This window comes from Saccopteryx bilineata, chromosome X, assembly GCF_036850765.1.
Source record: "Saccopteryx bilineata isolate mSacBil1 chromosome X, mSacBil1_pri_phased_curated, whole genome shotgun sequence".
NCBI lineage: Eukaryota > Metazoa > Chordata > Mammalia > Chiroptera > Emballonuridae > Saccopteryx > Saccopteryx bilineata.
The window spans coordinates 44,657,811-44,682,058 of NC_089502.1; the positions used below are offsets into that span (position 1 = coordinate 44,657,811).

Sequence of the window (24,248 nt, forward strand, 5' to 3'; positions counted from 1 at the left end):
GCTACTCAAGGTTACAAGAAACATGGTAGACCAGCGAATTTCATGAATATCGACTCATTGCCACATTTAGTTTGGTGTGAAATGTGTTTTTTCTGGTCAGAAGAGATGCTATATAAAATACCATGATGGTAGTCTGAAGTCTACGGATTATAGTTTTGGCACAAGCATTGCAGGCAAGAAAATCTACAGATTATAGTTTTAGCACAAACATTGTTGGCAAAGAAGGCAAAACCACATTTGGAATCAGTCTCTAGTCCTGTGAGAGCAATACATTGTCCCTTCTATGATTGAATTGGTTCAAGGTAATCAAGCTAAAACCATGTACCTTGCTAGTCTGTCTCCCTGACAAATAAGGCCATATTTGAATCTATCTGTTGGTATCTGCTATAGCTATAGCTATACTGATCTTGATGAGTAGATGTTAATGTTTTTAAGCCTGTGAATAAATTTATACTAGTTGGCATGGCCACTTTCTTCATGAATTTGCCTGGCAAGGACAGGAATATCTGGGAAAAGCAGCTGATTGACATCCACAAGAGGCATCATTTTTATCTACCTGACTGTTAAACTTCTACTCTGCTGATGGTGATCTTCGGTGAGTTTGCATATCAGACACAAATACATTTGTGCAGTATGCATATTTGCAGAGTGACACACATGCCTCTTCTCCATATTTCCTTATCACCTACTTTCCAATCATGTTCTTTCCATGTCTGCAATTATCCAGGCAAACCATTAACTAATGTTCATGAGTTAAGTTAGATGAAAATTTCTGTCTAAATTTCTTTCCAGGCCAAATAAACAATCTTGTACACTGCTTAAAGTCTTGCTTACTGAGAGATATTCTTCATTGCCATATCTTTTTATATTTTTGTTTTTCATTTATACAGTTTACATTCAATATTATTTTGTATCAGTTTCAGGTATACAACTTAGTGGTTAGACAATTATATACATTATAATGTGTTTTCCAGATAGTGCTAGTACCAATCTGGCACCACATGATTATTTCAATAATATTGACTATATTGCTTATACTGTACATTATATCCCTATGACTATTTTGTTACTACCAATTTGTACTTCTTAATCTCTTCATCTTTTTCACCCAGTCCCTCAACTTCCCTGTCCTATGGCAACCATCTGTTTGTTCTCTATATCTATAAATTTGTATCAGTTTTATTTGTCCATTTATTTAGTCTTTAGATTCTACGTATAATTGAAATCATATGGTATTTTTCTCTGACTAAATCATTTCATTTGGCATAATACTCTCTAGGTCTATCTATGCTGTCACAAGTGGTAAGATCTTATTCTTTTTATGGATGAGTAATATTCCATTTTATGTGTGTACAATTGTTTTTTTTAATTTTTATTCATTTATTTATTTTAAGACTTTATTCATTTTAGAGAGGAGAGAAGGAGGAGAGAGAGAGATAGAGAGAGAGAGAAGAGGGGAGGAGCAGGAAACATCAACTCCCACATGTGCCTTGACTAGGTAAGCCCAGGATTTCGAACCAGCGACCTCAGCATTCCAGGTCGATGCTCCATCCACTGCGCCACCACAGGTCAGGCTGTTTTTTTATTTATCTACTGATGGGCACTTGGGTTGCTTTCATAACTTGGCTATTGTAAATAATACTGCAATGAACATAAGGTTGCATATAATCTTTCAAATTAGCATTTTCAGTTTCTTCAAATATATACCTATTGTTTTCCGTAGAGGCTGCATCAATTTGCATTTCCACCCACAGTGCATGAGAGTTCCCTTTTCTCCACATCCTCACCAACAATTGTTTGTGAATTTAGTGATGGAAGCCATTCTGAAAGGTAGGAGGTGATATCTTACCCCCACCTGGTTTTAATTTGCATTTCTCTGATGATTAGTGTTGTTGAGCATCTTTTCATGTTTTTGTTTTCATTTGTCTCTCCCTCTTCCTTCCCTTTGTTCACGTCTACCTATCTCCACCACCTCCTTCTATCACTACATTGTTGTCTGTGTCTATGTTATCTATATCTATCTATACCACCTATATCTATATAATCTATATCTATATCTCTATACACACATGTATATGTATATATATGTACATATACACGTGTGTGTGTAATTTTTTTTGCTTAATATCTTCACTTTCTTTCATCCAGCCTTGCAATAGCCCTCTCCTCTGACAGCTATTAATTGTTCTTTGTATTCATGCTTCTGTTTCTATTTATTTTGTCAGTTTATTTTTAAAGATCAGCTTCTTGTTTGATCCTGAACTATATAACAACCTGAATGTTTGATCATGGACCACCAGACACTCATGTGATCTGAATTTCTTATTATGAACTGAATATTGCTTAACCGTATGTTAAGCAACCATATTACTGGGGATGAACAGTAACATTTATTCAACAAACAGTAACATTTATTCTACTAAAAAGTAGAAGATTTAGCTTGAGGAAGTTCTGAAGAAACAGGAAAATATAATTGAAAGGATATATTTGGTCTTTGTTCCCAGTTCTTGGTACTAAAATTCTTAAACTCTTGAAATTTTCTGAGTGACAGGAGTGATTGAAGTATTTTTTTTTTGTATTTATAGCAAGCCCCTTTCAATCATATTTTACTTTATGCTAATGAGGTAGCCCTTGGCTGGACCTTAAATAGCTTCTGGATTGGGGCTGGCCTCTAGAAACCAAGCCATGACTAGACAGTTAGAACTTTCAACCCCATGCCCTGATCTCTAAGGAGGGGAGAGAGGTTGGAAATTTACTTCAATAACCAATCATCAATTATTTGATCAATCATCACTACATAAACAATCTCCATTAAAAATTGCTAAATAATAGGATGTTGGAAACTTCTAGGTTGGTGAACACATCTATATACTAAGAAGGTGACATGCCTGGAGAGTCCATAGTAGCTACATACAACTACCACATATCTTGACTATTCATCTTTCAACTTTATTATTATTGAATTGTATGTATCCTTTATAATAAACTAGTAAATGTTTAATGGATATATTCATGTCTTATCTCTTTGGGTTGTTAGAAAAGGGTAAGGGGATATAGAATACCCTTGCAGGATCTACTACAGAGACCGAACTGTCAATATTCTAAAAGATGGGGCCTGATCAGGCAGTAGCGCAATGGATGAAGTATCAGACTGGGATGCGAAGGACCCAGTTTCAAAACCCGAGGTTGCCAGCTTGACTGTGGACTTATCTAGTTTGAGCAAGGCTCACCAGCTTAAGCCCGAATTCAATAGCTTGAGCAAGGGGTCACTCACTCTGCAGTAGTCCCCCGGTCAAGGCACATATGAGAGAGCAATCAATGAACAATTAAGGTGCTGCAACAAAGAATTGATGCTTCTCATCTCTCTCCTTTCCTGTGTTTGTCCCTATCTATCCCTGTCTCTGTCTGTCTAAAATAAATAAAATAAAATAAAATAGATAACATAAAATAAAATATAAAATAATAAAATAAAATGAAATATGGGTATACAATTGAATGAAAGCTGTAAACAGCTTGATCAAACAAATGGCACAGATGACAAGTGTCCCTTTGTAGAATTGTTGTGTTGATAACCCAGACTATTCACTTAGCATAGTAGTCAAGATAGGGTTATCTTACCCTATCTCATCAGTTGCTTAAGCCTGCCCTTTAATTATCCTTTACTTTGTCTAATCACCTCTATGGCTTGGGAGTGAAATGAAGCATTGAGATCATATCATATACTCTATGATTGGTTCCACTGATGTATATTTAGGGTCACCAATCTGGATCCATTATTAGATGCAATGTATACAAGAAACCTGAACAAGAAAAAAATGGTTTTGTGGATATTGAATTATGTGGCCCAGGTTAGTGGGATACACAGGAATGGCTAGGCCAGATGCCAAAGTATCAGTAGCAGTTAGGATCTAGTGAAACCCTTTAGTTGGGACCAGAGGTCCAATGTGATTAATCTCATAAGTATGTCCTGACCCTTTGTATTAAGCAGTTGTTCCTGGACCACATTTTTAGCCTTGCCCAAAGTTTGTCAAGTGTAACAGCTTTACCATGCTGCTTTAGCATTTTTTGATGACAATGGCAGTTCTTGTGTGTAGATCAAGTCTAGGATTATCTTTTAATTTCTACATACTATTCTCTTGTGGATTCAGGAGGTGATCTATCACACATCTATTTGATCTAAGGCAGAGGACACTTTAGCTTCAGCATTTAGCTGACAAAGACAATCTGCTCATTAATAATGTTTCCATTATCAATGTTAGGGGGTTTTCTGGTCAGCATCAACATGAATAACAAAAAGTTTATTAGAAGCAGAAGTGATTCTTTTTTATGTGTCTATATGCCACAAAAAGGCTTGTTTTCTATATCAGCCTGTGTCTTGTCAATGGCCTGATCAAATGTGAAGGCCATTAGCTATAACCCCTGAAGCAGCCAGATTTTTTGTTTTCAACATGTCTCAATAAAATGGCCCTAATTGGAATAATTCCAATCAGAGATTGAAGACAAAGGCTAGCAAAGATATACATAGACAATGTATTAATATTAATAACACATTCATTAGTGGAGGGCATAAAAATAGAGATTTGTAGAAGCTGTAAGGGACTCACCCAATGTCCAGGTTGGGCAAGAGACTTCTTGGTGGTGGTATTCAACTCCAAACTATTTTCTCCTCAAGGGTTTTGGGAACCCCATTTACCTATAAAATGATACCAAGTAGGACAGAAATTTAATTTTTTCACCTCTCTATTGAATTTTTTGTTGTTTACATTTAACCTGGGGATTCTTTCTTTTTAAATTTTTTAAATTTTTTTACTGTTTTAGTTTATTGTATTAACATGGATTTATGTGTCCCACTCAATATAATACCCTCAACCCCCCACAATGTGACCCCATTATGCCCCCTTTGCACCACATCCACCTACCTCCCTACCCCCCTTTCGTCTGGGATTGCTTTCCTGTTATTTGTATCTATGTGTTATGTATTGATATATATAATTTGGCTAATCCCTTCACCTTCTCTAATCCTGTGCCCTCATCCTACTTCCCTCTGACAGCTGTCTCTCTGCTCCCTGTGACCCCACCTCTGCCTTGATTCTGTTCCGCAGCTCACTGTATACATTAGATACCACAAGTAAGTGAGATCATATGACATTTGTCTTTTTCTGCCTGGCTTATTACATTTAGCATAATAATCTCCAGGTCCATCCATTCTATCACAAAAGGTAAGATATCCTTCTTTTTCATGGCTGTCTAGTATTCTATTGTGTGTGTGTGTATGTATGTGTGTGTGTGTGTGTGTGTGTGTGTGTGTGTGTGTATATATATATATATATATATATATATATATATATATATATATATATCACAGCAATTTTATCCACTGGTCCAATGTTGGACACTTTGCCTGTTTCCAGATCTTGACTGTTGTAAACAATACTGCAATAAACATGAAGGTGCATATCTTCTTTTGAGTTAGTGTTTTGATATTCTTAGGATATATTCCTAAAAGAGGGAGAGCTGCATTAAAAGGCAGTTACATTTTTAATTTTTCGAGGAAATGCCATAGTGCTTTTCAAAATGGTTGCAGAAGCTGCATTCCTTCCAGCAGTGCAGGAAGGTTCCTTTTTCTCCACACCCTTACCAGCATTTGATGGTTGTTGATTTGCTAATGAATGCCATTCTGACAAGGGTGAGGAGATATTATTGTATTGTGGTTTTAATTTGCATCTCTCTAATGATTAGTAATGTTGAACATTTTTTTCATATGCCTTTTGTCCATTGCTTTGTCCTCTTTGGAAAAGTGTCTATTCAATTCCTTTGCTCATTTTTTAATTAGGTTATTTACTTTCTTGGTGTTGAATTTAGAATTTTTTTTATAAATTTTGGTTATTAACCCCCTATCAGACATATCAGTGAATACATTCTCTCATTGAGTGGGTTGTCTTTTAATTTTGTTAATAATGTCTTTTGCTGTGCAAAACCTTTTTAGTTTGATATAGTCAAACTTGTTTCTTTTGTCTTTTATTTCAGTTCTCTGCAGAGATATATTGGCAAAAATAATGCTAAGAGAGACATCAGAGTTACAGCCTATGCTTTCTTCCAGGATTTGTATGGTTTTACGACTTACACTTAACTATTTTATCCATTTTGAATTTGTTTTTGTGAATGGTGTAAGTTGGTAGTGTAGTTTCTTTCTTTATTTTTGCATGTACTTGTCCAATTTTTCCAAACACTATTTATTAAAGAGACTGTCTTTAGCCCCTTGTATAATCTTGCCTCCTTTGTCAACTATTAACTGACCATAAAGGCATGGTTTATTTTTGGGTTCTCTGTTCTGTTTCATTGACTTATATACCTGTTCTATGCCAGTACCAAGATAGTTTGATTACAAGGTCCTTGTAGTATAACTTGATATCAGGAAATGTGATATGTCCAACTTCATTCTTCATTTTCAAGATTCCTGTGGCCATTCTGGTTCATTTCTGGTTCCATATAGATTTTTGGGACATTTGTTCCAAATCTGTGAAGTATGCCATTGGTATTTTAATAGTAATTGCATTGGAACTATAGATTGCTTTGGATAGAATGAACATTTTAATTATGTTAATTCTTCCTATCCATGAAAACTGTATATGCTCTCACTTGTTTGTATCTTCCACAATTGCCTTTTTCAATGTATTATAATTTTCAGAATATAAATCTCTTACGTGTTTGGTTAAATTTACTCATACGTACTTTATTTATTTGTTTGTTTTTGTTGCAATCATGAAGGGATTGTTTTCTTAATTTCTCCTTCTGACAGTTTATTGTTGGTGTATAAAAAATTTACTGATTTCTGAATATTAATTTTATATCCTGCCACCTTGCAGAATTCATTTATCAGGTCTAGTAGCTTTTTGGCTGAGACTTTAGGGTTTTCTAAGTACAATATCATGTCATCAGCAAATAAACAGTTTTATTTCTTTTTTTTTTTTTTACTATTAGAATGCTTTTTATTTCTTCTTGTTGTCTGATTGCTGTGGTTAGGACTTCCAGAACTATGTTGAAAAAGGGTGGTGAAAGGGGGCACCTATGTCTTGTTCCTGATCTCAAGGGGATTGCTTTTCATTTCTGCCTATTGAGTATAATGTTGGTTCTTGGTTTGTCATAAACGACCTTTATTAGGTTGAAGTACGTTCCCTGTATTCCCAGTTTACTCAGAGTTTTGATCATAAATGGGTGCTGGATTTTATCAAATGTTTTTTCTGCATCTATTGATATGATCATGTGACTTTTATCCTTCATTTTTTCTATGTCATGAATCAGATTTATTGATTTGCAAATATTGTACTAGCCTTGCCTCCCTAAATAAATCCCACTTGGTCACAATGTATGATCTTTTTAAGGTATTGCTGGATCTTGTTTGCTAATACATTGTTGAGAATTTTAGCATCTATGTTCACCAGGGATATTAGCTTATAGTTTTCTTTCTTTGTAGTGTCTTTACCTGGTTTTGGAATTAAAATAATGCCTGCTCATAAAGTCATCTTGGAAGTCCTCCTTCTTCTTGAATTTTTTGACAGAGCTTGAGGATAAGTGTTAATTCTTTGAATGTTTGAGAAAATTCACCTGTGAAGCCATCTGGTCCAGGACTTTTGTTTCCTGGGAGTTTTTTGACATCTGTGTCAATTTTATTTCTTGTAATTGGTCTTCTTAGGTTTTCTGATTCTTCCAGATTCAGTTTTTGAAGATTGTATGTTTCTAGAAATTTATCCATTTCACCTAGGTTATCCGATTTTTTAGCGTATAGATTTTTGTACTATGTTCTTACAGTCCTTTGTATTTCTGTGATGTCAGTTGTTACTTCTTTACTTTCATTTCCAATTTTATTCAACAGGATCTTCTCTCTTTTTTTCTCAGTGAGTCTGGTTAAAACCTTGTCAATCTTATTTATGTTTTCAAATACCTAGCCCTTGGTTTAATTGATCTTTTGTATTTTTTTTAGCCTCTATGTCATTTATTTCTTCTCTGATCTTTATTATTTCCTTTCTTTTATGTCTTTTGGGTTATATTTGTTTTTCTTTTTCTAGTTGTTTTAGATTCAGAATTTGGTTGTTTATTTGAGCTTTTTCTTGCTTCTTAAGGTATGCCTGTAATGCCATGAACTTTCCTCTCAGGATTACTTTTGTTGTGTCCCGTAGATCTTGGTTTACATGTTCATTTTCATTTGTTTCAAGGAAATTTTTTATTTCTTCCTTGATCTTATTGTTAGCCCATTTGTTATTTAATAACATGATATTTAGCCTCCAAGTGTTTCAATGTTTTTCACTTTTCCTATAGTAGTTAATTTCTAGTTTCATACCATTGTGATCAGAGAAGATACTTCATATGATTTCAATCTTCTTAAATTTATTGAGATTTGTTTCGTGTCCTACAATATGGTTTACCCTAGAGGATATACCATGAGCACTTGCAAAAAATGTATATTCTGCTGCTTTGGGGTGAAAGGTTCTGCATATATCAATTAAATGCAGTTGATCTGAAATGTCATTTAAGGTCACTCTTTCTTTGTTAATTTGCTTCTGGAGGATCTATCCATTGATGTTAGTAGGGTATTAAAATTCCCTACTGTTATAGTATTGCTGTTGATCTCACCCCTTATTTCTGTCTAAGTCTTCATATATTTAAAAGGCGAAAGATTTATACGATCTGAAGAGAAACCAGAGCATTCTTCTTCATATATTTAAATGATCCTATATTGGGTGCATAAATATTTACAATGCTTATATCCTCTTGTTGGATTGCTCCCTTAATCATTAGGTAGTGACCTTCTTTGTCCCTTATGATAGCCTTTGTTTTAAAGGCTATTTTGTCAGATATAAGTACTGCTATCCTAGATATTTTTTTTTAATTTTTCATTTGCATGAAATAAGTGTTTCCATTCCTTTGCTTTCAGTTTATGTGCATGTTTTGTTGTGAGATGGGTCTCTTGTAAACAGCATATACATGGGTTTTGTTTTCTTGTCTATGCAGCTACCCTATGTCTTTTGATTGAAACATTTAATCCATTTACATTTAAGGTTATTATTGATATGCATTTATTTATTGCCATTTTATTTTTTAAACCTACAATCCTTTTTCTCTCAATTTCTTTTCTTTTCTATTTTTACAGCAGGCTCTTTAATGAGTTTGGTTGTAATGAACTCTTTGAGCCTTATGTTGTCTCAGAAGCTCTTTATTTCTTCATTTTTAAATGATACCTTTGGGCCCTGGCCAGTTTGCTCAGTGGTAGAGCGTTGGCCTGGTGTGCTGAGGTCCCGGGTTCGATTCCCGGCCAGGGCACACAAGAGAGGCACCCATCTGCTTCTCCACCCCTCCCCCTCTCCTTCCTCTCTGTCTCTCTCTTCCCCTCCCGCAGCCAAGGCTCCATTGGAGCAAAAGATGGGCCGGGCGCTGGGGATGGCTCCTTGGCCTCTACCCCAGGCACTAGGGTGGCTCTGGTCGCAACAGAGCGACGCCCCGGATGGGCAGAGCATCGCCCCCTGGTGGGCATGCCAGGTGGATCCTGGTCGGGCGCATGCGGGAGTCTGTCTGACTGCCTCCCCGTCTCCAGCTTCAGAAAAATACAAATAAATAAATAAATAAATAAATAAATAAATAATACCTTTGCTGGATAGAGTAATCTCAGTTGTAGGTTCTTATTTTTCACCACTTTGAATATTTCTTGCCAATACCTTCTGGCCTCAAGTATTTCTGTTGAGAAGTCAAATGTCATCCTTATGGGGGGTCCTCTGTAGGTAATTAACTGCTTTTCTCTTGCAGTTTTTAGTATTCTTTCTTTGTCTCTTAACTTTGGCATTTTAATTATGATGTCTTGGTGTAGGCCTCCTTGGATTTTATTTAATGGGCCTTTCTGTGCTTCTTGAACTTCTGTGACTTTTTCCTTTATCAATTTAGGGAAATCTTCAGCTATGGTTTCTTTCTTTCTTTTTTTTTAACAGAGAGAGGGATAGATAGGGACTGACAGACAGGAACAGAGAAAGATGAGAAGCATCAATCATTAGTTTTTTGTTGTGACACCTTAGTTGTTCATTAATTGCTTTCTCATATCTACCTTGACCATGGGCCTTCAGCAGTCTGAGTAAACCCTTGCTTGAGCCAGAGACCTTGGGTCCAAGCTGGTGAGCTTTGCTCAAACCAGATGAGCCCACACTCAAGCTGGCGACCTTGGGTCTCGAACCTGGGTCTTCTGCATCCCAGTCCAATGCTCTATCCACTGCGCCACCAGCTGGATAGAGCTGGTCAGGCTCAGCTATGGTTTCTTCAAACAGATTATCTAGCTCTTGTTCACTCTTTTCTGCTTCATAAACCCTTATGACAAGGATGTTGTTTCTATTCATGTTTTCACAGAGATCTCTTAGAGTTTCCTCAGTCTTTTTAAACCACTTTTCTTTTTGCTGCTCTATTTCCTTTCTGCTGTATGTATTAAAGGCTGATGTCCCTTTTATCAGTAGGGTTACTTCTTTAGGCTGGATGGCTCTAAGGGTCAAACTTGATCATGTATATTAAATGTTGTGCAGTGACTTTCTGTTGTGGGCATATTTATTATCTGCAGTATCTGGTGCCTGCTAGGCTCCTCCTTTGGGTGTGCTGCTTGTGTAGCTAGCTGAGTGTAGCTTTGGAGCAGTCTGCTATCCAATACAGGTTGTGTTGGTTCTGGGTCTTCTTGGGTTGGCATCAGCAATTGTTTGTAACCTGCCATGAGCTAACTGTCTGGAGCTACCATGCCAGGGATAGTTCATAGATGATAAACTGAAATCCAACTTCAGTTTTTCTGTGAAAGAAGCCTATTTGCTTGACCTGAAATTCATTCTGAGGGGAAGACTTCAGGTTCAGTACACACCTAGTGGCCTAAGAAGTGATTTCAGGGAACAAAAGCTTGTATATGTTATCTTTGTGATCTCCCTCAGTTTTGTTACAGTTAGCCAGTATGTCTCAGAAAATAAATGCTTATAAAATTGGAGCCTTGATTTTTGCACTTGCCACCCAGGAGACATCTTAGATTAGTTGACTCTGGTGGCCATCAAGGCTTATTGTGGGCCCATAGGCCCATGTGTATATTTGCATACTTTAAATGGTGCTGTTTTTGTAGAAATAACAAGTGTTGGGATATGAAGGAAATGGAATTTTTGTGCACTATTGGGGTGTTACTGTTTAACAAAATTATTCAGGTTTCAGGTGCACAAGTCTATAATTCATCATTTGTACAGTATTGTGTATCACCACTTCAAGTCCAGTCTCCTTCCATCACCATTTATCCTCCATTTACTCTCTTCCACTTCCTCCTACTCCCCTTTTCCCTGATAGTCGCAACACTGTTTTCTGTGTTCATGAGTTTCTCTCTCTATTTTCATTTTTTGCTCAATCCTTCTACCCACCTAGAAGGACCATACTACCCTGAACACGCCCAATCTCCTCTGATCTCAGAATCTAAGTGGGTGCCTGGCTAGTACCTGGCTAGTACCTGGATGGATGACAGATATTAACTAGACTTATTGTGGTGAATGTTTCACGATATATACAACTACTGAATCATTATGTTGTACATCTGAAACTAATATAATGTCATATGTCAAGTATACCTAAATTCAATTTTAAAAGAAAAAGGAAAAAAAAAGAAAGCTGAGAGATCTAGACAAAATCTGCTTGGTCTTCCGATCTATCCCCATGCACACACAGAAGGTAGAAGGAAAGAGACCTGTGTTAGCTGCCGGGGCTGCTAATATGTAGATCTCAGCAAGGCCATCTGCCTAGATTTGGTCACAATTTTTCTAGAGAGAGAGAGAAAAGAGCAGAGAGTGGGATAAAAAACTGGTTGAGGTGGACAGCTGTTTCCTGGCTGGGATTCCCAGGGGCATGCAGGGTGGGCCTGTTCAAGCAGATTCTGGGCTTCCCTGAAGGGGTTGTCAGCCAGAAGTTTGCAGCTGCTATTCCTGCTGCTGTTTTTGCATTTCATTATCTTGGCAAAGCTGCTGGCTATTTTAAGGGCACTGAGAAGTTTTGTAGTAACATACTCCATTACTGTGCCACTCTCCCTTTATTACCTTTAACCAGATTACTTCTGGAGGCATCTAATTAAAATTTTAAGTTCTCTCCAGGGCTGTTGGGCAAAGCAATCTTTTTTTTTCTCTTAAATTTCAAATACTTGCTAACTGCAGGGTGTATATTGGCACCAGGGACATATTTAGAGTTACACGGATTGTGCATGACCACACACCCGCATCTCTGGTCCCATTGTTGGAAAGCAGTGGCTAGGATACTGTTTCCCTAGTTTTCTTTGAACCCCTCTGATGGATCCCTTATCTTACCAGTCAATTGAGATCAGCTAGGGAGTCAGGGACTAAAGAGGGCCAAGATCAGCTATCAGGGACTAAAGAGGGCCAGATATCTCCCCTCAAAACTGAAAAGTTTACATAAAAATCTGCTAACAACTTTTATCAATGCCCCATGGCTTCCTCTGGCACTTTCCAAGACTCATGCATGCCTGGCAAAGTGCCCCATGGGACATTCAGACTTTTGTAGATAATCTAATACCTCCTTTATGATATGCCCTGCAGACTGTGCTAATAGCTTCCTAAGATACTGCATGGGATCTTCAAGATTTTTGCTTTCCCAGAACGACATTGTAGTTAATCAACTTGTCTGGCTTACTGTACCAATTTATCAGGAGCCCAGTTGAGCTGGAGAGAAAGCTGATCTGCCAGGTGTCAGAGTAGCTGCTTAAGACAAGAAGCCAAAATGAAAGTAACACTCAGGATTCAAATCACATACTGCAAAAAGATAAACAAAAAGCTACATTGGAAAAAGTGCTAAATTTCCTCTATTGTATTATGTTTTTTCCCATTAACCAGTACCATTACAGGGTAAGATGAATGGACACAGACCTCAATATAGTCTTGTTGTGAAGGGAGCCCTGAACAAAATGTTCCTACCATTTTTAAAATTTTTTTTAATTTTCTTTTCCGGTGTCAGACTATCATCAACCATCCAGCATCCATGGCCAGGACGCCAGGCTAGCAGACACAACCTCTCTTCTCTGCCACCTGATGACACAGACGTGGCACCGCAGCTACATCTGCAACGCCTCCAGGGGCAATGTTCCTACCGTTTTTAAGAGAAGTGCTAAGAGTGTTAGGAATTCAGATAGGAGAAAGCATGTCTTCAAAGTTCCTTCCATTTCTATCACCTTCACCCCCACACCCCACCCACTGCCAAAGAGATTTCAGCACAAGCACCTGAGGAAAGCCCCTGACAAAGGCACCCAGATAAGGAGACCTCCAGATGGAGGCAACTGGTTTAGGAATACAGCTCTGTGTAAGAGCATGGCCAGCCAGGGAGCCTGCTTTTTCCCACTCCCCCTCCTTTCCTTGCTTCTTTCCTTTCTTGAGGAGGGAGGATAGTGAGACAAACTCCCACATGCACCCAGAACTGGGATCCACCAAGTAAACACCCCCCCCCCCAATCTGGGACCAATTCTCACAGCAACTGAACTGTTCTCAGTGCCCAGGGCTAGGCTGGGACCATTCAAGCTAATGGCTGTGAGAGGAGGAGAGAGAAGGAGGAGAAGGAGAGGAAAAGAAGCAAATGGTTGCTTCTCCTGTGTGCCCTGACCCGGGATCAAATCCTATATTGAACCTGGGACATTTGCACTCCGGGCTGACGCTCTATCAACTGAAAACAAAGCAGCTAGGGCCAGACTCTGATTTCTTCACTACAAAAAGCATTGGTTGTATGAAAAGTCTTATGTGTGGAGAATAGTATTCTTTGTTATGTCTACCAGGTAAAATCTGTGCAATTACCTATGACCAGGCTTCAAAAAAAAAAAAGGACAAATAACCTTTTAAACAAGAGCCAGACTCTTCATTTTAATTAAAAAAATTATTTTTAGTGTTTGTTCTAGAGATTAACATATACATCTTAACTTTTCCAAATCACCTCCAAATTTATGTTAGTGTAATTCCAGTTAGATATATAAATGTATCTACTGTATTTCCCCATGTATAAGACACATATTTTTTCAAAAAATTTAGAGTCTAAAAACTGGGTGAGCCCTGGCCGGTTGGCTCAGCGGTAGAGCGTCGGCCTAGCGTGCGGAGGACCCGGGTTCGATTCCCAGCCAGGGCACACAGGAGAAGCGCCCATTTGCTTCTCCACCCCTCCGCCGCGCCTTCCTCTCTGTCTCTCTCTTCCCCTCCTGCAGCCAAGGCTCCATTGGAGCAAAGATGGCCCGGCGCTGGGGATGGTTCTGTGGCCTCTGCCTCAGGCGCTAGAGTGGCTCTGGTCGCAACATGGCGACGCCCAGGATGGGCAGAGCATCGCCCCCTGGTGGGCGTGCTGGGTGGATCCCGGTCGGGCGCATGCGGGAGTCTGTCTGACTGTCTCTCCCTGTTTCCAGCTTCAGAAAAATGCAAAAAAAAAAAACAAAAAAAAAAAACTGGGTGAGTCTTATACAGTGGTTGTAGTTTTTTTTACTTTCATTTCCAGCTTTTTTGCACTTGTGTTTGTGCTCAATGTTGAAGACAGCGATTCATCATCAGACACAGATGAGGACAAGCTAATGAATGGTAGTTTCGACAGTGATGAGGAGTTATATGAATTTTATGATGAATTAAACTTGAGTTCAATAACTTTGTGTAATGAATTTTCTTCCAAATTTTGGGCCCCAAAATTAAGGTGCATCATATATATATATATATATATATATATGTATATACATATATATATATATATGGTACATCTTATATATATACACACACACACAAACTTATATTTATATCTAAATAATCTATTATCTATCTATCTACTATCTATCATCTATCATTTATCATCTATCTATTATCTATCTATCTACTATCTATCATCTATCATTTATCATCTATTATCTATCTATCTATCTATCTATCATCTATCTATCTATCTTTCTATCTCTCTATCCAGCTTCTTTTTAACTGTATTCCTTTTACCCTGTTTTTGTAGTATTATTGTACATGTTAAATAATAAATGTTACAAACCCAAGAATTTATTGTTTTAATTATTACTATATATATTTATGTCTCTTAAAGAATCTGAGAGAAGAAAGAAACAAATATGTATAACAAACTCTTGTTATATTAACCTTCTTATATATCATAGCTGGTTATCTTAATTTGTTCCTATAAAATCAAGTTACCATTTGGAATAATTGCCTTAGCCCAATACAGCTTTGCCCCCACTCATTTCTTTTGTGTTGTTATTGCTAAGTATATTACATTTTTATATCTTATATTCCCAACAAAATATTATGTATATATTATTTTTATACAATTGCTTTCTTAAATCAGTTAAGAAAAGGAGAGTAAATATGCATGCATACCGTCTTTATCATTACATAGTTACTTTTGCTTTTTGTGTGTATGTATATACACAAATCACCATATGGAGTCACCCATTCTCAGCCTCAAGAATTTCCTTTACTAGTTCTTGGATGGTAGGTGTGCTAACAACAAATTCTTTAAGATTTTGTTTATCTGAAATATGTTTATTTCACCTTCATTTTTAAAAGATCATTTTGCTTAATATTGGATTCTTAGTTAACAATTTTTTCCCCCTCTGAGCATTTATCCCATTGTTTCTGGCCTCCATCCTTGCGGATGGAAATTTGGTGTTTTTATTATCTCGATTTTGTATGATCAGGATTATCTATTTTTACCATCGTAATTACCTTGTAGGTGACAAGTTGTATTCTCTTGCTGATTTGAAGATTTTCTCCTGGATTTTAGATTTTATCATTTTTATGATGGTGAATCTATTTGGCAGTTTTTTGCAATTATACTTAGAGTAAGTTGAACTTTTTGGATATGTAGATTATTTTTTCACTAAATTTGGGAAGTTTTCAACCATTATTTTTTTCAAATATGTTCTTCTCATTTCTACTTGCTGTCCCCTCCTTCTAATACTCTCATTATATTGCATACATATATATTTGTGCAATTAATGATTCCTCATACTTTTTAGAGATTCTGTTCACTTGTGGCTATTCTTTTCTTTCTGTTATTTGATCAATGTGTCTTCAAATTTGCTAATTATTTATTCTAAATTTTTATTTTTGTGACAGAGATAGAGAGAGGCAGAGAGAGGAACAGATAGGGACAGACAGGAAGGAAAAGAGATGAGAAACATCAATTCTTCCTTGCAGCATCTGAGTTGTTCATTGATTGCTTTCTCATATATGCCTTGATTAGGTGGGACTACAGCAGAGCGATTGACCTCATGCTCAAGCCAGTGACCTTGGGCTCAAGCCAGCAACCATGGTGCCATTCTATAATCCCATGCTCAAGCCAGTGACCCTGCGCTCAAGCTAAATGAGCCCACTCTCAAGCCAGGGTCCTTGGGGTTCTCTGCATCCCAGTCCTATGCTCTGTCCACTGTGCCACCGCCTAGTCAAGCACTAATTATTTATTCTAAATTTTTTAAATCTTCTTGAACTCCTCTAATAAAATTTTCACTTTAGTTATTATACTTTTAACTCCCAAATTCCCATTTGGTTCTTTTAAATAATTTCTGTTTCTTCATTGATACTCTCTCTTTGATGAGACATCGTAATCATTATTTCCTTTGATTCTTTGAACATACTTATACTACCTAATTTGAAAAAATCGTTCATTAAATTTCACATATGGTTACTATCATGGAAAGTTTCTCTTTTTAAATATATATATTTTTTAATTTTATTTATTATTTTTTTTACAGAGACAGAGAGAGAGTCAGAGAGAGGGATAGACAGGGACAGACAGACAGGAAAGGAGAGAGATGAGAAACAGCAATCATCAGTTTTTTGTTGCGCGTTGGGACACCTTAGTTGTTCATTGATTGCTTTCTCATATGTGCCTTGACCGTGGGCCTTCAGGAGAGCGAGTAACCCCTTGCTGGAGCCAGTGAGCTTTTGCTCAAACCAGATGAGCCCGTGCTCAAGCTGGTAACCTCGGGGTCTCGAACCTGGGTCCTTCCGCATCCCAGTCCAACGCTCTATCCACTGCACCACCGCCTGGTCAGGCGAAAGTTTCTCTTTTTAAACATTATGTACACTTTTTTTTCAGGAAAGACAAAAGATAAGAACATACAAATGACTAGATATCCTAATGATAAATATATTTCAATGTCTTGTTAACATAAGTTAGTAATATTTTTCCTGCAGGCAAAATACACTTCTTTAAGTAAAAACAAACAAAAACTAGAGTATTTTGAAGAGTAAATAATTTTTATTTTTGCAGAAAATCTGCATGACTATTTTAAAATAAATTAGATTGTTCACAAAGTAAGCTTGTTCAACCTGCTACTATTTATATAGTTAAAAATATATGCTAACTACATGCACAACAGATAATAGAGTAAGAAAATGCCCAACTTGATGAAATGTTAAAATCTTCATTAATATCTTAAAAACTGCCTGTTGGGGACTGAATAAATAAACAGGGTATTTTTGCAATCTGGATAGAGGTGCTGGGCCCAACCCACACTTCATTTGCCTAGTTAACAAAGAGGTACACCTGATTCTCATTTGTCTCACCCATGTTCTCCAGAGGAGGCTGGAAGCTAGTTTCTTATTAGTGTAAAGTAGAATTGGATGGTATGGTGGGGGTTGTCTTTGAGTTGCTTTGGAAACTTAATTGAATTGCTGATGGGCCACATTGTTTCTATGAATAAAAGTGGATGTGCTTCTGGGAGCATGGACGTTATGGCTAAGAAACAGTAGAGACTGTTTGCCGTGGCGTCCTCCTAAACCCATCTCTCTCTCTCTCTCTCTCTCTCTCTCTCTCTCTCTATATATATATATATATATGTATGTATAGATAGATTATAGATATAGATATAGATATAGATAGATGTAGATATAATTTAAGTCCCTGTCTATCATTTATTTCAATTCCATACCTTTTCCCATTCGAAGACCCCATAATAGACTTGTGGCTGGACCGCGACAACTGCCATATTTTATAACTTTAAAAGAAATACTGCAAAATTAAATGATTTTCTTGTTTTTAAGATTTATTTGAAAATGAAGCTGTATCTATTATGTAAAATGTATAAGATGTATTACTAATCTAGTAATATATATTAGAATGAATTAAAAACTCTTCAATTATCAGCATTCATTTTTAATGTGCAATACTATATATATATTTTTTTTTCTGCAGCTGGAAACGGGGAGAGACAGTCAGACAGACTCCCGCATGCGCCCCGACCGGGATCCACCCGGCACGCCCACCAGGGGCGACGCTCTGCCCACCAGGGGGCGATGCTCTGCCCCTCCGGGGCGTCGCTCTGCCATGACCAGAGCCACTCTAGCGCCTGGGGCAGAGGCCAAGGAGCCATCCCCAGAGCCCGGGCCATCTTTGCTCCAATGGAGCCTTGGCTGTGGGAGGGGAAGAGAGAGACAGAGAGGAAGGAGGGGGAGGGGGTGGAGAAGCAAATGGGCACTTCTCCTATGTGCCCTGGCTGGGAATCGAACCCGGGTCCCCGCACGCCAGGCCGATGCTCTACTGCTGAGTCAACTGGCCAGGGCTATTTTCTTAACAAGCATAAATGTTCCAGTAGAGCTCTACGTCAATCAGGCATCCCCTATTAACTTCCCCACACAGTGGACACTTCTGCTTATTAGCAGATCTGGCAGCCTCTTCCAGACTACTTCTGAGGCAGCTATGACGATTCTACTTATCAGTGCTGGCACCAACTGCCACCAGAGGAAAGACATGACCAACACACAAGTTAGTTGCAAGAATCACACAGGCAGTTTATTACTCACAAATCCTTTGGGTACAGCTTAAGGTGGCCCCATAGGCGTGCTCCTCTCAGCTGTATTTGATTAGAGCAGCATGGAGACAGTTCACATTCACATTGGAGTCTGGGCGACTACTGCAGCAGGGGAGCCCCTAAGCTTTAGTAACTTTTCTGGCCAAAGGCTTCTAACAGGTGTCAATCTAAAAAATTATCATCTCAAACCACCTTTTTAAGAGTTCCTCATAGGGAGCCCTTTTTCTGTTAATCTACTGAAATGTTACATTAAGCCCCTTTTAAGATGTTCCTAAGGATGCTTCCTGTCTACATCAACCCACAGAGTTATGACATCAAGCTACTTTTTTTTTAACATACAGATTTTTTATTTTATTTTATTTATTCATTTTTAGAGAGGGAGAGAGAGGAGAGGGAGACAGAGAGAGAAGGGGGGATGAGCAGGAAGCATCAACTCCCATATGTGCCTTGACCAGGCAAGCCCAGGACTTCGAACCAGCGACCTCAGCATTTCTAGGTCGACGCTTTATCCACTGGGCCACCACTAGGTCAAGCTCAAGCTATTTTTTAACTATATATAACTTCACACACACTAACTGAGCCCTGCATGAAAGGCAGAATCTGTTTATCATATCTGTACACACTATATTAATTCCTATCCAGACAGCATAACTTCATTTAATTTCCTTAATTGCTTTTTTTTTTTAATAAATTTTTATTAATGGTAATGGGATGACATTAATAAATCAGGGTACATATATTCAAAGAAAACATGTCTAGGTTATTTTGTCATCAAATTATGTTGCAAACCCCTCGCCCAAAGTCAGATTGTCCTCCGTCACCCTCTATCTAGTTCTCTGTGCCCCTCCCCCTCCCCCTAACTCTCTCACTCCCTCCCTCCCATGTTCTCCCCCCCCCCACCCTTGGTAACCACCACACTCTTGTCCATGTCTCTTAGTCTCATTTTTATGTTCCACCAATGTATGGAATCATGTAGTTCTTGTTTTTTTCCGATTTACTTATTTCACTCCTTATAATGTTATCAAGATCCCACCATTTTGCTGTAAATGATCTGATGTCATCATTTCTTATGGCTGAGTAGTATTCCATAGTGTATATGTGCCACATCTTCTTTATCCAGTCTTCTATTGAAGGGCTTTTTGGTTGTTTCCATGTCTTGGCCACTGTGAACAGTGCTGCAATGAACATGGGGCTACATGTGTCTTCACGTATCAATGTTTCTGAGGTTTTGGGGTATATACCCAGTAGAGGGATTGCTGGGTCATAAGGTAGTTCTATTTGCAGTTTTTTGAGGAACCACCATACTTTCCTCCATAATGGTTGTACTACTTTACAGTCCCACCAACAGTGAATGAGGGTTCCTTTTTCTCCATAGCCTCTCCAACATTTGCTATTACCCGTCTTGTTGATAATAGCTAATCTAACAGGAGTGAGGTGGTATCTCATTGTAGTTTTGATTTGCATTTCTCTAATAACTAATGAAGCTGAGCATCTTTTCATATATCTGTTGGCCATTTGTATCTCTTCCTGGGAGAAGTGTCTGTTCATGTCCTCTTCCCATTTTTTTATTGGATTGTTTGTTTGTTTGTTGTTGAGTTTTATGAGTTCTTTGTAAATTTTGGATATTAGGCCCTTATCTGAGCTGTTGTTTGAAAATATCAGTTCCCATATAGTTGGCTGTCTGTTTATTTTGATATCAGTTTCTCTTGCTGAGCAAAAACTTTTAATTCTGATGTAGTCCCATTCATTTATCTTTGCCTTCACTTCTCTTGCCATTGGAGTCAAGTTCATAAAATGTTCTTTAAAACCCAGGTTCATGATTTTAGTACCTATGTCTTCTTCTATGTACTTTATTGTTTCAGGTCTTATATTTAGGTCTTTGATCCATTTTGAATTAATTTTAGTACACGGGGACAGGCTGTAGTCGAGTTTCATTCTTTTGCATGTGGCTTTCCAGTTTTCCCAACACCATTTGTTGAAGAGGCTTTCTTTTCTCCATTGTGTGTTGTTGGCCCCTTTATCAAAGATTATTTGACCATATATATGTGGTTTTATTTCTGGGCTTTCTATTCTGTTCCACTGGTCTGAGTGTCTATTTTTCTGCCAATACCATGCAGTTTTGATTATCGTGGCCCTATAATATAGTTTAAAGTCAGGTATTGTAATGCCCCCAGCATCATTCTTTTTCCTTAGGATTGTTTTGGCTATTCGGGGTTTTTTATAGTTCCATATAAATCTGATGATTTTTTGTTCCATTTCTTTAAAAAATCTCATAGGGATTTTGATGGGAATTGCATTAAATTTGTATATTGCTTTGGGTAATATGGCCATTTTGATTATATTTATTCTTCCTATCCAAGAACAAGGAATATTTTTCCATCTCATTGTATCTTTTTCGATTTCCCTTAACAATGCTTTGTAATTTTCATTATATAGGTCCTTTACGTTCTTTGTTATGTTTATTCCTAGGTATTTTATTTTTTTTGTTGCAATCGTGAAGGGGATTATTTTTTTGAGTTCGTTTTCTAATATTTCATTGTTGGCATATAGAAAGGCTATGGACTTTTGTATGTTAATTTTGTATCCTGCGACCTTACTGTATTGGTTTATTGTTTCTAATAATCTTTTTGTGGAGTCCTTCGGATTTTCGATGTATAGGATCATATCATCAACAAAAAGTGATAGCTTTACTTCTTCTTTTCCGATATGGATGCCTTTTATTTCTTTGTCTTGTCTGATTGCTCTGGCCAGAACTTCTAGCACCACGTTGAATAAGAGTGGAGAGAGTGGACAACCCTGTCTTGTTCCTGATTTAAGGTAGAAAGTCCTCAGTTTTATGCCGTTTAATAGGATGTTGGCTGATGGTTTATCATATATGGCCTTTATCATGTTGAGATATTTTCCTTCTATACCCATTTTGTTGAGAGTCTTAAACATAAAATTGTGTTGTATTTTATCAAAAGCCTTTTCTGCATCTATTGATAAGATCATGTGGTTTTTGTTCTTTGTTTTGTTGATATGGTGTATTACGTTAACCGTTTTGCGTATGTTGAACCATCCTTGAGATTCTGGGATGAATCCCACTTGATCATGATGTATTATTTTTTTAATATGTTGTTGTATTCGGTTTGCCAGTATTTTGTTTAGTATTTTAGCATCTGTATTCATTAGAGATATTGGTCTGTAGTTTTCTTTCTTTGTGCCATCCTTGCCAGGTTTTGGTATGAGGGTTATGTTGGCCTCATAAAATGTGTTTGGAAGTATTGCTTCTTCTTCAATTTTTTGGAAGACTTTGAGTAGAATAGGAACCAAGTCTTCTTTGAATGTTTGATAGAATTCACTAGTATAACCGTCTGGGCCTGGACTTTTATTTTTGGGGAGATTTTTAATAGTTTTTTCTATTTCCTCCCTGCTGATTGGTCTGTTTAGGCTTTCTGCTTCTTCATGACTCAGTCTAGGAAGGTTGTATTGTTCTAGGAATTTATCCATTTCTTCTAGATTGTTGTATTTGGTGGCATATAATTTTTCATAGTATTCTACAATAATTCTTTGTATATCTATGATGTCTGTGGTGATCTCTCCTCTTTCATTTTGGATTTTATTTATTTGAGTCCTGTGTCTTTTTTCCTTGGTGAGTCTTGCCAAGGGTTTGTCAATTTTGTTGATCTTTTCAAAGAACCAGCTCCTTGTTTTATTGATTTTTTCTATAGTTTTTCTGTTCTCTATTTCATTTATTTCTGCTCTGATTTTTATTATCTCCTTTCTTTGGCTGGTTTTGGGTTGTCTTTGTTCTTCTTTTTCTAGTTCCTTAAGGTGTGAAGTTAAGTGGTTTACTTCGGCTCTCTCTTGTTTGTTCATATAGGCCTGAAGTGATATGAACTTTCCTCTTATTACTGCTTTTGCTGCATCCCAGAGATTCTGATATGTTGTATTTTCATTTTCATTTGTCTGTATATATCTTTTGATTTCTGCGCTTATTTCTTCTTTGACCCATTCATTTTTTAGAAGTATGTTGTTTAGTTTCCACATTTTTGTGGGTTTTTCCCCCTCTTTTTTGCAGTTGAATTCTAGTTTCAAGGCTTTATGATCAGAAAATATGCTTGGTACAATTTCAATTTTTCTAAATTTGCTGATATTGTCTTTGTGGCCCAACATATGGTCAATTCTTGAGAATGTTCCATGTACACTAGAGAAAAATGTATACTCTGTCGCTTTGGGATGAAGTGTCCTGTAGATGTCTATCATATCCAGGTGTTCTAGTATTTCGTTTAAGGCCACTATATCTTTATTGATTCTCTGTTTGGATGACCGATCTAGAGCCGTCAGCGGTGTATTGAGGTCTCCAAGTATGATTGTATTTTTGTTAGTTTTTGTTTTAAGGTCAATAAGTAGCTGTCTTATATATTTTGGTGCTCCTTGGTTTGGTGCATATATATTAAGGATTGTTATGTCTTCTTGATTCAACTTCCCCTTAATCATTATGAAATGACCATTTTTGTCTCTGAGTACTTTTTCTGTCTTGTAGTCAGCATTATTAGATATGAGTATTGCTACGCCTGCTTTTTTTTGGGTGTTGTTTGCTTGGAGTATTGTTTTCCAGCCTTTCACTTTGAATTTGTTTTTATCCTTGTTGCTTAGATGTGTTTCTTGTAGGCAGCATATAGTTGGATTTTCTTTTTTAATCCATTCTGCTACTCTGTGTCTTTTTATTGGTAAGTTTAATCCATTTACATTTAGTGTAATTATTGACACTTGTGGGTTCCCTACTGCCATTTTATAAATTGCTTTCTGTTAGTTTTGTATCTAGTTTGATTCTTCTCTTTTGTTTTTCTATCATTTGTTTTTGTTTGTTTGTGTTCCATACTTCTTTCCTCTGTTGCTACCTTTTTTAAGTCAAGTGTTTTTGTGGTGGTTTTTTTAAGGGTGGTTACCATTAAGTAATGAAAAGGGTACCTACCATATTCATTGTAGTACCCTATCTTATAAGTATTTCTGCACTTCATCATCCTTTGCTACTGTTAATCTCCATCCTCTCCCCCCCTTTTTTTCCTTTGTTGTCACAGTTTAAATTTGGTTTTATTGTGTTCTTGGTGGAGCTGTTACTTGTGGTGTTGTTTTCTTTTGTTCTTTGAATCTGGTTGGAAAACCCCCTTTAGTATTTCCTGGAGTGGGGGCTTTCTGTTGATAAATTCTCTTATCTTTTCTGTATTTGTGAATGTTTTTATATCTCCTTCATACTTGAAGGATAGCTTTGATGGGTATAGTATTCTTGGCTGAAAGTTCCTCTCTTTCAGGGCTTTAAATATTGGGGTCCACTCTCTTCTAGCTTGTAGAGTTTCTGCTGAGAAATCTGATGATAATTTAATAGGCCTTCCTTTATATGTTGTACTCTTCTTTTCCCTGGCTGCCTTGAGAATTTTTT

General features: G+C 37.2%; 1 non-coding gene across 1 annotated transcript; it reads right to left on the minus strand.

Moving 5' to 3' along the window:
* Positions 1 to 13,000: 13,000 nt before the first annotated feature.
* On the minus strand, positions 13,001 to 13,133 carry LOC136318043 (small nucleolar RNA SNORA17). Its single transcript, XR_010728009.1, has one exon. It is a non-coding gene; the product is annotated as a small nucleolar RNA SNORA17 (small nucleolar RNA).
* Positions 13,134 to 24,248: the final 11,115 nt, after the last annotated feature.